At 41.0% G+C, this 10,655-nt stretch overlaps 1 long non-coding RNA gene across 1 annotated transcript; it reads right to left on the reverse strand.

The window, feature by feature from the left end:
* Nucleotides 1–8,765: 8,765 nt before the first annotated feature.
* Nucleotides 8,766–10,285, reverse strand: LOC130989074 (uncharacterized). Its single transcript, XR_009090445.1, has 2 exons — nt 9,623–10,285; nt 8,766–9,062 (listed from the first exon to the last, which is right to left on the reverse strand). It is a non-coding gene; the product is annotated as an uncharacterized LOC130989074 (long non-coding RNA).
* Nucleotides 10,286–10,655: the final 370 nt, after the last annotated feature.

Consider the following 10,655-nt stretch of genomic DNA (forward strand, 5'->3'; position numbering starts at 1 on the left):
GACCCAGAATTGTATCTTGATTGGGAGAGAAAGGTGGAGCTTATGTTCGATTGCCACAACTATTCAGAGCTCAAGAAGGTGAAGTTGGCAGCAATTGAGTTCTCCGATTATGCACTTGTTTGGTGGGATCAGTTGGTGACGAGTAGGAGGAGAAACAGTGAGCCACCTATTCAGACTTGGCAGGAGATGAAGGCTGTGATGAGGAAGCGTTTTGTGCCGAATCATTACTACCGCGAGCTTTTCAACAAGTTGCAGACTTTGAGGCAAGGCAGTCGGAGTGTGGATGAGTATTATAAGGAGATGGAGGTTGCCATGATTCGAGCGAATGTGGTGGAGGAGCGAGAGGCGACCATGGCTAGATTCTTGACTGGTTTGCATTGGGATATTCGTGATAAGGTGGAGTTGCAGCACTACGTTGAGTTGGAGGACATGGTTCACATGGCCATCAAGATCGAGAATCAACTCAAGAGGAGGGGCAACAACAGCAGCAACCAGCGCCAGAATCAGGGCAATTGGAGGCAATCGCAACCAGTTTCTAATGGTTCCTCGTCAAAAGGGAATCAATGGAAAAAGGAGGCACCGCCGAGAGAGGAGAAGAAGCCGTTCGTTAGGTCCCGACCCGAGGGATCCGGTGCAGCAAATCAGGGCATTTCGGCCGTTTCTGATGGTCGAAATCGAGATAAGAAGTGCTTCAAGTGCCAAGGCTTCGGGCATATTATGAGTGACTGCCCGAACAGGAGAATCATGATCATGAGAGATGACGGCGAAGTCGTGACGGATGGTGATGAGACCGATCCTGATATGCCGAAGTTGGAGGATGTAGATGGTACCGATGATGAGGAGGAGTGTGAGGAGATTTTCGCGCCCAATGGACAGCTTTTTGTAGCTAGGAGAGCCTTGAGTGTTCAAACTCAACCCAATGAGCGAGAGCAGCGGGAGAATCTCTTTCACATGAGATGTCTTGTTCAAGACAAGGTATGTAGTGTGATCATTGATGGCGGGAGTTGCACGAATGTGGCTAGTAGAGCCATGGTTGAGAGATTGGGGCTGACCACGGAGAAGCATTCCAAGCCGTATCGTTTGCAGTGGCTGAATGAGACAGGCGTCATCAAAGTGACGAAGCAAGTGAAGATTCCGTTTCGCATTGGGAAGTATGAGGATGAGGTTGTGTGTGATGTGATCCCTATGCAAGCGAGCCACATCCTGTTGGGACGACCGTGGCAGTTTGATCGCCGTGTTATTCATGATGGCTTCACCAACAAATATTCATTTGAATACAAGCAGAAAAAGGTGTCACTTGTTCCTCTTACTCCCAAACAAGTTTATGAGGATCAAGTGCAATTGCAAAAGGAGGCGGACAAGGTGAAGTCAAAGGAGCAGCCCGTGGAGAGGAAGGAGAATGGGTTGATTCATAAGTCCTTTCTTGCTAGGGCTAGTGATTTGAAGTGGTGTGTACAGGAGGAGAGGCCGATCATGCTGTTGCGATATCGGGAGAACTTGGTTATTACTAACGATCTCTCTTCTCTACCCCCTTCTATTCATTCTGTTTTGCAGGAGTTTGATGATGTTTTTCCCGAAGATACACCTGCCGGTTTACCACCAATTCGAGGGATTGAGCATCAGATTGACTTTGTGCCCGGCGCTACACTGCCGAACCAACCAGCTTACCGAACCAATCCAGAGGAGACAAAGGAGTTGGAGAGGCAAATTGGCGAGTTATTGGCCAAAGGGCATGTGAGGGAGAGTTTGAGTCCTTGTGCGGTACCCGTTCTACTTGTACCAAAGAAGGACTCGTCTTTGAGGATGTGCTGTGATTGCCGAGCCATCAATAACATCACGGTAAAGTATCGCCATCCTATCCCTCGTTTAGATGATATGCTAGATGAGTTGCATGGTTCTTGTGTCTTTTCTAAGATCGATTTGCGTAGTGGATACCATCAGATTAGGATTAAGGAAGGTGATGAATGGAAAACTGCTTTTAAGACAAAACTTGGTTTGTATGAGTGGTTAGTTATGCCTTTTGGTTTGACTAATGCGCCTAGTACGTTCATGCGTGCTTTCATTGGCAGATTTGTTGTTGTCTACTTTGATGATATCCTCATTTATAGCCAGAATCATGATGAGCATGTTGAACATTTGAGGTCTGTTATGGATGTGCTTCGAAAGGAAAAGTTGTTTGCTAACCTTAAGAAGTGCATTTTCGGTACGGACAAGCTTGTGTTTCTTGGTTTTGTTGTTAGTGCACAGGGTGTACAGGTTGATGAGGAGAAGATACGAGCTATCCAAGAGTGGCCAACGCCGACGAACGTTGCAGCAGTTCGAAGCTTTCATGGACTTGCTAGCTTCTATAGGCGATTCGTGCCTCATTTTAGCAGTGTTGCTGCACCTTTGACGGAAGTCATCAAGAAGAATGTGGAGTTTAAGTGGGGCAAGGCGCAAGAGGATGCGTTTCAGCAGTTGAAATACAAATTGACCCACGCCCCGGTATTATCTCTTCCTAATTTTTCCAAATCTTTTGAGATTGAATGTGATGCTTCTGGTGTTGGTATTGGTGCAGTGTTGATGCAAGAGAGACGACCCATTGCGTACTTCAGCGAGAAGCTAAACGGGGCGACGTTGAGTTATCCCACGTATGATAAGGAGCTGTACGCATTGGTGAGAGCTTTGCAAACGTGGCAGCACTACTTGTGGCCCAATGAGTTCGTCATTCACACGGATCACGAGTCGTTGAAACACTTGAAGGGGCAGCACAAGTTGAACAAGCGGCATGCGAGGTGGATGGAGTTCATTGAGACGTTTCCCTACGTCATCAAATACAAGCAAGGTAAAGAGAATGTGGTGGCTGACGCACTTTCTCGGAGGTATGCCTTGATCTCTACCTTAGATGCTAAGTTGCTTGGTTTTGAGTGTATCAAGAGTTTGTATGAGCATGATGATGATTTTGGTGAGATTTATATAGCATGTGCGAGAGCTGCTAGTGGAGAGTATTTTAGGCATGATGACTATCTTTTTAGGAAGAATAAGTTATGTGTTCCTAAATGTTCTTTACGTGAGTTGTTATTGCTTGAATCTCATGGTGGGGGATTGATGGGACATTTTGGTATTGCTAAGACTTTAGCTGTTCTGCATGAGCATTTCTTTTGGCCTCATATGAAACGTGATGTTGAGAGAATTTGTGATCGATGTGTTACATGTAAACAAGCTAAGTCTAGGGTGAGTTCCCATGGATTGTATACACCATTGCCTATTCCTACAGCACCTTGGATTGATATTTCTATGGATTTTGTGTTAGGTTTGCCTAGGACTAAGCGTGGTCGAGATTCCATCTTTGTGGTTGTTGATCGATTTTCTAAGATGGCACATTTTATTCCATGTCATAAATCTGATGATGCTTCTCATGTAGCTGATCTATTCTTTAGAGAGATTGTTAGCTTGCATGGCATGCCTAGGACTATTGTTTCTGATAGGGATTCGAAGTTCTTGAGCTACTTTTGGAAGACTTTGTGGTGTAAGTTGGGTACTAAACTTTTGTTTTCTACTACTTGTCATCCACAAACTGATGGTCAAACAGAGGTAGTGAATAGGACTTTGTCTACTTTGCTTAGAGCCATTATCAAGAAGAACATTAAGTCTTGGGAAGATTGTTTGCCTCATGTTGAGTTTGCGTATAATCGTTCTGTTCATTCTGCTACTCAATTTTCGCCATTTGAGATTGTGTATGGATTTAATCCTTTGACTCCATTGGATTTATCTCCCTTACCTGAGCATGAGTATACTAACCTTGATGGCAAGAAAAAGGCTGATTTTGTGAAGCAGATTCATGAGAAGGCAAGGATGAATATTGAGAGGCGCACGAAGCAGTATGCCGAGCGAGCCAACCAAGGACGTCGCAAAGTAGTGTTTGAGCCCGGTGATTGGGTATGGCTGCACATGCGCAAGGAAAGGTTTCCATTGCAGCGGAGATCCAAGTTACTTCCTAGAGGCGACGGGCCATTTCAAGTGTTGGAGCGCATCAATGACAATGCCTACAAGTTGGACTTACCAGGTGAGTATAATGTGAGTGCTTCTTTTAATGTGACTGATTTGAGTCCTTTTGATGTAGGTGATGCTTTGGATTTGAGGACAAATCCTCTTCAAGAGGAGGGGAATGATGCAGCCCAAGGTTCGTTGGTGCAAGACCCGGTGCATGTTCCTGTTGGTCCGGTTACAAGAGCACGAGCCAAGAAGTTCAAGGAGAGCTTGATGAGCTTAGTTCAAGAAGTGTGGGCTCAAGAGTTGATGAAGAAACCCATTGGAGATGGTGGAGTCGGTCCAAGTTTAATTAATATCATCAAGTGCGAGTGGGCCGAAGCGTGAAGACTTTATATGTTTTGAAGACTTATGTTTTTTATTTATTTTCGGATTTTAGCCCATAGTTTCAGCTTGGTATTTCGAAAATAAGGGCCTTGTTTGGCAGCCCAGTTAATTTTCGAATTAGGGCTTCTTTGCTTGGTAGTTAAGTTGTTTCCTTATTATATTAGGTTTAGCCTTTGCCTATATATAGGCCACCATATGGACGAAATTTGGAGCCTACCTTTAATCAAATTGTGAGTTTTATTTCTCTCTTGAGAATTCCGAATTCCTCTTGATTGTTCCAAGACGAATTCATTTATCGACGTAACGGCGAGTCAACCAACCCTCGTCGGGTGTCATTCAGCGTCCCCGAGTTGCTGCGTCAACTTCACGTTGGGGTTTAGGGATTCGTTCGCCTAAATCATTCCGTGGGTTAGATTCAGAGGTTTTGGGATCTCCATCCTTCCGTTCCAATTCAGTCTTCCGCGTGCGTTGTGTTCGATCGATCAGCAAGGATCGTATCAGGTCTGGTTCGTGATTCATTGGTAGTACCAGTGGGATTGCCTTCGTTTATGAACCAATCATCTTTCCAAAAGTCGTGGTTTAATAATCGTGACAGTATCGAGGTGTACCCTGAAGCAACGAAGGTCGATCACTTGGGTATGGAACTATGTGCAACTATCAAAGTCAAGGATGAAAATCGCGTATTCAAACCGGGAAGGTTGGATCGGGTATTTTTCTACACACTGATCTTTCTTTTGGAAATAAGATTCGGGACGAATCTTCTTGAAGAAGAAGGGAATGATGTGAGCAGGGCCGGACAACTTATCGATTACAAGTCAGGTTATTGAGTTAATAAAAAAAGGCGTCAACTACACAACAAATGAAGGAGTTCATTAGTGTTGGAGTTAGTTGCTCAAATTAAAGCCCAAGTCCAAGACCAATGTACATTGGGCCAAATGGTGAATATTATTCAAGTTGATAGGCTTGTTCCTACTTGAAGTGATGGCTTATTACACATTTGATTTTTGAAGCCCAATTGAAGATAAAATAAGAGGATTTTCGTCCAAAATAGTGTAGCCAAGTGGAAAAGTCATTTGTGGTTACATTTTAGTGTGTATTTATTTGAATTATGAGTCTTAAGTATTGACATTAGTTTTAGGCTCCCAAAAGTCATTTTTGAGCCTATAAATAGTCTTGTAATCACACTTGTATTAGAGACACCATTGATATAAACGAAAATTGCTTATGCTTAGTGAGTTGAATTCTCTTTGTTGAGTTTTTCACTTGTTTTAGAACTTATCAAGACACTTGAGCAAGGTCTTGTGGCGTTCATCCATACCGAGGTTCTTGGCTGATTATATAGCCAACGGGTCGAGGTTTCTACGCTCCTAGGGGTTGATCAAACTAGATTCTCGATCTAGGGAGTCCGCTGCCTACTCACATACGTCGGGTTCTTGGGTCATTATATCCAACGGGTCCTTCGTCCACTTCTATCCATATCATTTGGTATCAGAGCAATCTGGTATTGATCCAAACTCTATCTTTTATTTTCTTCATCCTTTCATATATCTCTTATATTCATCCTCATTGTCCTACAAAAATAGTTGCCAAAAAAAATCTGCAAAATTCCAATATCTTTTTTTGGTTTCCTTTATTGTTACTTCTTATACGTAAAAAAAAATTAGAAAAATATATATATTGAAATACTATGGAAGCTGATTGTTTGGAGGGATTGGAGCGGTGGAGTCATGCAAATCATCGTCATCAAATGGAGCGTCAACGGCGTGCAAATCTTCGTCACATGAAAACCAAGCTCATCTTGAAGGAGTTCATGGCAGCCAATGAAGAGCTGGGAAGGCTATTAGAATCTTCACAAAAGCAAATTTATTCTCAAGTGCCGACCATCCAAAGTTCTACTTCTGAACCGCAATTGGAGGCTCAACCTAATGAGGAGAAAAAGAGTGATGATATGGAGATTATTCTAGATTTCAACATGGGTGCTTTGATTGTTGTCGAAGATCTCGAGGATCCTAATCCAATTGTTCCTGTTGCTTTAGTTTTTTCCACCAACCAACATGAAGGAGGCGTGCCTGCTTGTGACCAAGATGCAATGGAGAGAAAAGTTATTGTTGAGGGAAGTCGTGCGGGTCTGGTTCGTGATTCATTGGTAGTACCAGTGGGATTGCCTTCGTTTATGAACCAATCATCTTTCCAAAAGTCGTGGTTTAATAATCGTGACAGTATCGAGGTGTACCCTGAAGCAACGAAGGTCGATCACTTGGGTATGGAACTATGTGCAACTATCAAAGTCAAGGATGAAAATCGCGTATTCAAACCGGGAAGGTTGGATCGGGTATTTCTACACACTGATCTTTCTTTTGGAAATAAGATTCGGGACGAATCTTCTTGAAGAAGAAGGGAATGATGTGAGCAGGGCCGGACAACTTATCTATTACAAGTCAGGTTATTGAGTTAATAAAAAAAGGCGTCAACTACACAACAAATGAAGGAGTTCATTAGTGTTGGAGTTAGTTGCTCAAATTAAAGCCCAAGTCCAAGACCAATGTACATTGGGCCAAATGGTGAATATTATTCAAGTTGATAGGCTTGTTCCTACTTGAAGTGATGGCTTATTACACATTTGATTTTTGAAGCCCAATTGAAGATAAAATAAGAGGATTTTCGTCCAAAATAGTGTAGCCAAGTGGAAAAGTCATTTGTGGTTACATTTTAGTGTATATTTATTTGAATTATGAGTCTTAAGTATTGACATTAGTGTTAGGCTCCCAAAAGTCATTTTTGAGCCTATAAATAGTCTTGTAATCACACTTGTATTAGAGACACCATTGATATAAACGAAAATTGCTTATGCTTCGTGAGTTGAATTCTCTTTGTTGAGTTTTTCACTTGTTTTAGAACTTATCAAGACACTTGAGCAAGGTCTTGTGGCGTTCATCCATACCGAGGTTCTTGGCTGATTATATAGCCAACGGGTCGAGGTTTCTACGCTCCTAGGGGTTGATCAAACTAGATTCTCGATCTAGGGAGTCCGCTGCCTACTCACATACGTCGGGTTCTTGGGTCATTATATCCAACGGGTCCTTCGTCCACTTCTATCCATATCATTTGGTATCAGAGCAATCTGGTATTGATCCAAACTCTATCTTTTATTTTCTTCATCCTTTCATATATCTCTTATATTCATCCTCATTGTCCTACAAAAATAGTTGCCAAAAGAAATCTGCAAAGCTCCAATATCTTTTTTTGGTTTCCTTTATTGTTACTTTCTTATACGTAAAAAAAAAAAAGAGAAAAAGAATATAAAAAATATATATATTGAAATACTATGGAAACTGATTGTTTGGAGAGATTGGAGCGGTGGAGTCATGCAAATCATCGTCATCAAATGGAGCGTCAACGGCGTGCAAATCTTCGTCACATGAAAACCAAGCTCATGTTGAAGGAGTTCATGGCAGCCAATGAAGAGCTGGGAAGGCTATTGGAATCTTCACAAAAGCAAATTTGTTCTCAAGTGCCGACCATCCAAAGTTCTACTTTTGAACCGCAATTGGAGTCTCAACCTAATGAGGAGAAAAAGAGTGATGATATGGAGATTATTCTAGATTTCAACATGGGTGCTTTGATTGTTGTCGAAGATCTCGAGGATCCTAATCCAATTGTTCCTGTTGCTCCAGTTTTTTCCACCAACCAACATGAAGGAAGCGTGCCTGCTTGTGACCAAGATGCAATGGAGAGAAAAGTTATTGTTGAGGGAAGTCGTGCGGGTCTGGTTCGTGATTCATTGGTAGTACCAGTGGGATTGCCTTCGTTTATGAACCAATCATCTTTCCAAAAGTCGTGGTTTAATAATCGTGACAGTATCGAGGTGTACCCTGAAGCAACGAAGGTCGATCACTTGGGTATGGAACTATGTGCAACTATCAAAGTCAAGGATGAAAATCGCGTATTCAAACCGGGAAGGTTGGATCAGGTATTTCTACACACTGATCTTTCTTTTGGAAATAAGATTCGGGACGAATCTTCTTGAAGAAGAAGGGAATGATGTGAGCAGGGCCGGACAACTTATCGATTACAAGTCAGGTTATTGAGTTAATAAAAAAAGGCGTCAATTACACAACAAATGAAGGAGTTCATTAGTGTTGGAGTTAGTTGCTCAAATTAAAGCCCAAGTCCAAGACCAATGTACATTGGACCAAATGGTGAATATTATTCAAGTTGATAGGCTTGTTCCTACTTGAAGTGATGGCTTATTACACATTTGATTTTTTGTCGCAGCCCGACATCTAGCCAGTGATAGCGTAGATTGGGTATCGATACGACTAATAAAAAGATAGGGTAGAACAAAGGAATCTGAAAGACTCGTCAAGCGGAAGCTACTAATAATTCAAGTTAATATAATATCATCAATCTTAAAAGAAACATTATCAGCTTCATTCATTCAAATGTATCAAGGTTCTAGTCAACATAAACAAAAGGGAGTATAGCTAAATAGTTACAATGATTCATATTGTTCAGGGTAGCACAACATAGCGTGATCAGACTATATGTATGAAGACATATAGCTGAGAGTAACAATCCTAATTAAGTTTCAAGAACATAGTCTTCAACTATTCGCACAACCGTATAGAAGTAAAATACGGTACTCAAAAGGGTCGTCTATGAACAACAGCCCTCCAGCGATTCCCCAATCTCTCTCCTTGCTCATCCTGCACATTTAGAAATACATGCAGGGCTGAGTATAAATACTCAGTGGACATAAGCCGAAAATAAACAATCTCGCTCTTAGAGCTATACATTTAACTTGCCATTTAAACATCACACAGGGGTTTTTCCTTAAAAGAACCTGTGTAAGCAATTGATAAATTTCAAGCATCATAAAGTAATGAAAGATAGACTGCAGTCATAAATACTTAGCATGTAGTACCACTTCTACAACTCATCATCATCATCATGGTACTGAGAAGTAGGCCTCCTTCTCAAGCACCGTAACCGGCCGACCAGACAGTCGGCTCACAGTCATTTCTGACCGGCCAACCCGGTGTACAGCTCACGGTTACCTCCGTGTACACAATCCCGCCTTTGGCAGGACCCGAAATCGTCTCATCTCATCAGTAGAGTGTAACGTACAGACTCGTCGTCATCAAAATTCGGCAAGTTAATTAGTTCAAACATCAATTTATCTCAAAACATCTTAAAAACTTATAGACATCATCATAATCATCATTTTAAAAAGCCAGTAATAGGAGTATTAGAAAGTAATGCCCACCTGGAAATCTTAGCTTTGGTACTAGTACTTCGGAGAAATCCTACTTATGCCCTTGACTCGCGTCTTCAGATATCATCGTTGGCATAGACGATCATGTAATAAAATAAACGTCAATTAGACAAATCCTCACTAGGTTTACTATTCTTATCTAAGTAGTAGTCTTCCTTTGTTCCCTTGTAACTAATCACTCTTCGTAACAAACTCTCTTATAATAAATTCTAAATATTCATCATTTTTATTTCCAATGCATCACCAAATTTTAAGTCTAATTAGTTCATTAAGGAACGACTCCTAAATACTCAAACCCATCTATCAATCACATACTAAAGTTGTGAGGTTATAACACATTCTTTAACAAATATCTGATAATTCGCATAATGCTTAATAACTTCACCATGTGGTTAAATCTCTCAAGAGAACCAAATTCGGTTAAGTACATTTATCTCGGAAAAGTATTACATCTATATACATATATAAACATATATATATATACTCCATTAGCCTTTTTATGAATTACTAAGGTGTATAGTTATCACCATTAACACATGCAATTTACTAGATCAAAGTAGGTGTAATTAGTGAAAGACCATACTTGACTTCATATACTCTGTCCCAACTTCAAGTAATAAACTGCTTTACCTCGGAACTCTCCTGGGTTTGGGACTCGTATCATTTGAAACCTCTTAACGTCTAGTTTCATTTAAAAAAAAGTAGGTTGCAAAACTCTATGTGGTTTAGGAGATATGATCATTTTCCTACAGTCTACCCTATTCGATAGTTTTGTGCAACTGAAAGTTTTGATTTTAGAAAAATAGTAGATCTTGTCAAAAAGACTTACAATTTTATGGGTAGCTAGCTAACATGTTCATCTTGTTCATATAAAAATATAGAAACCATAAACTCATGAAAAACTACTGGAAAAGTGATTCTAGTATCTGTTTCTTTCACACTTTCGGTAGACAGTTGCAGTTGGAGACTCATAAATGAAAAGGTTATTAGACGATGTTCAAATGACTTCAAATTTTACATGAAC

This window comes from Salvia miltiorrhiza, chromosome 6 (genome assembly GCF_028751815.1).
Source record: "Salvia miltiorrhiza cultivar Shanhuang (shh) chromosome 6, IMPLAD_Smil_shh, whole genome shotgun sequence".
NCBI classification, from domain to species: domain Eukaryota; kingdom Viridiplantae; phylum Streptophyta; class Magnoliopsida; order Lamiales; family Lamiaceae; genus Salvia; species Salvia miltiorrhiza.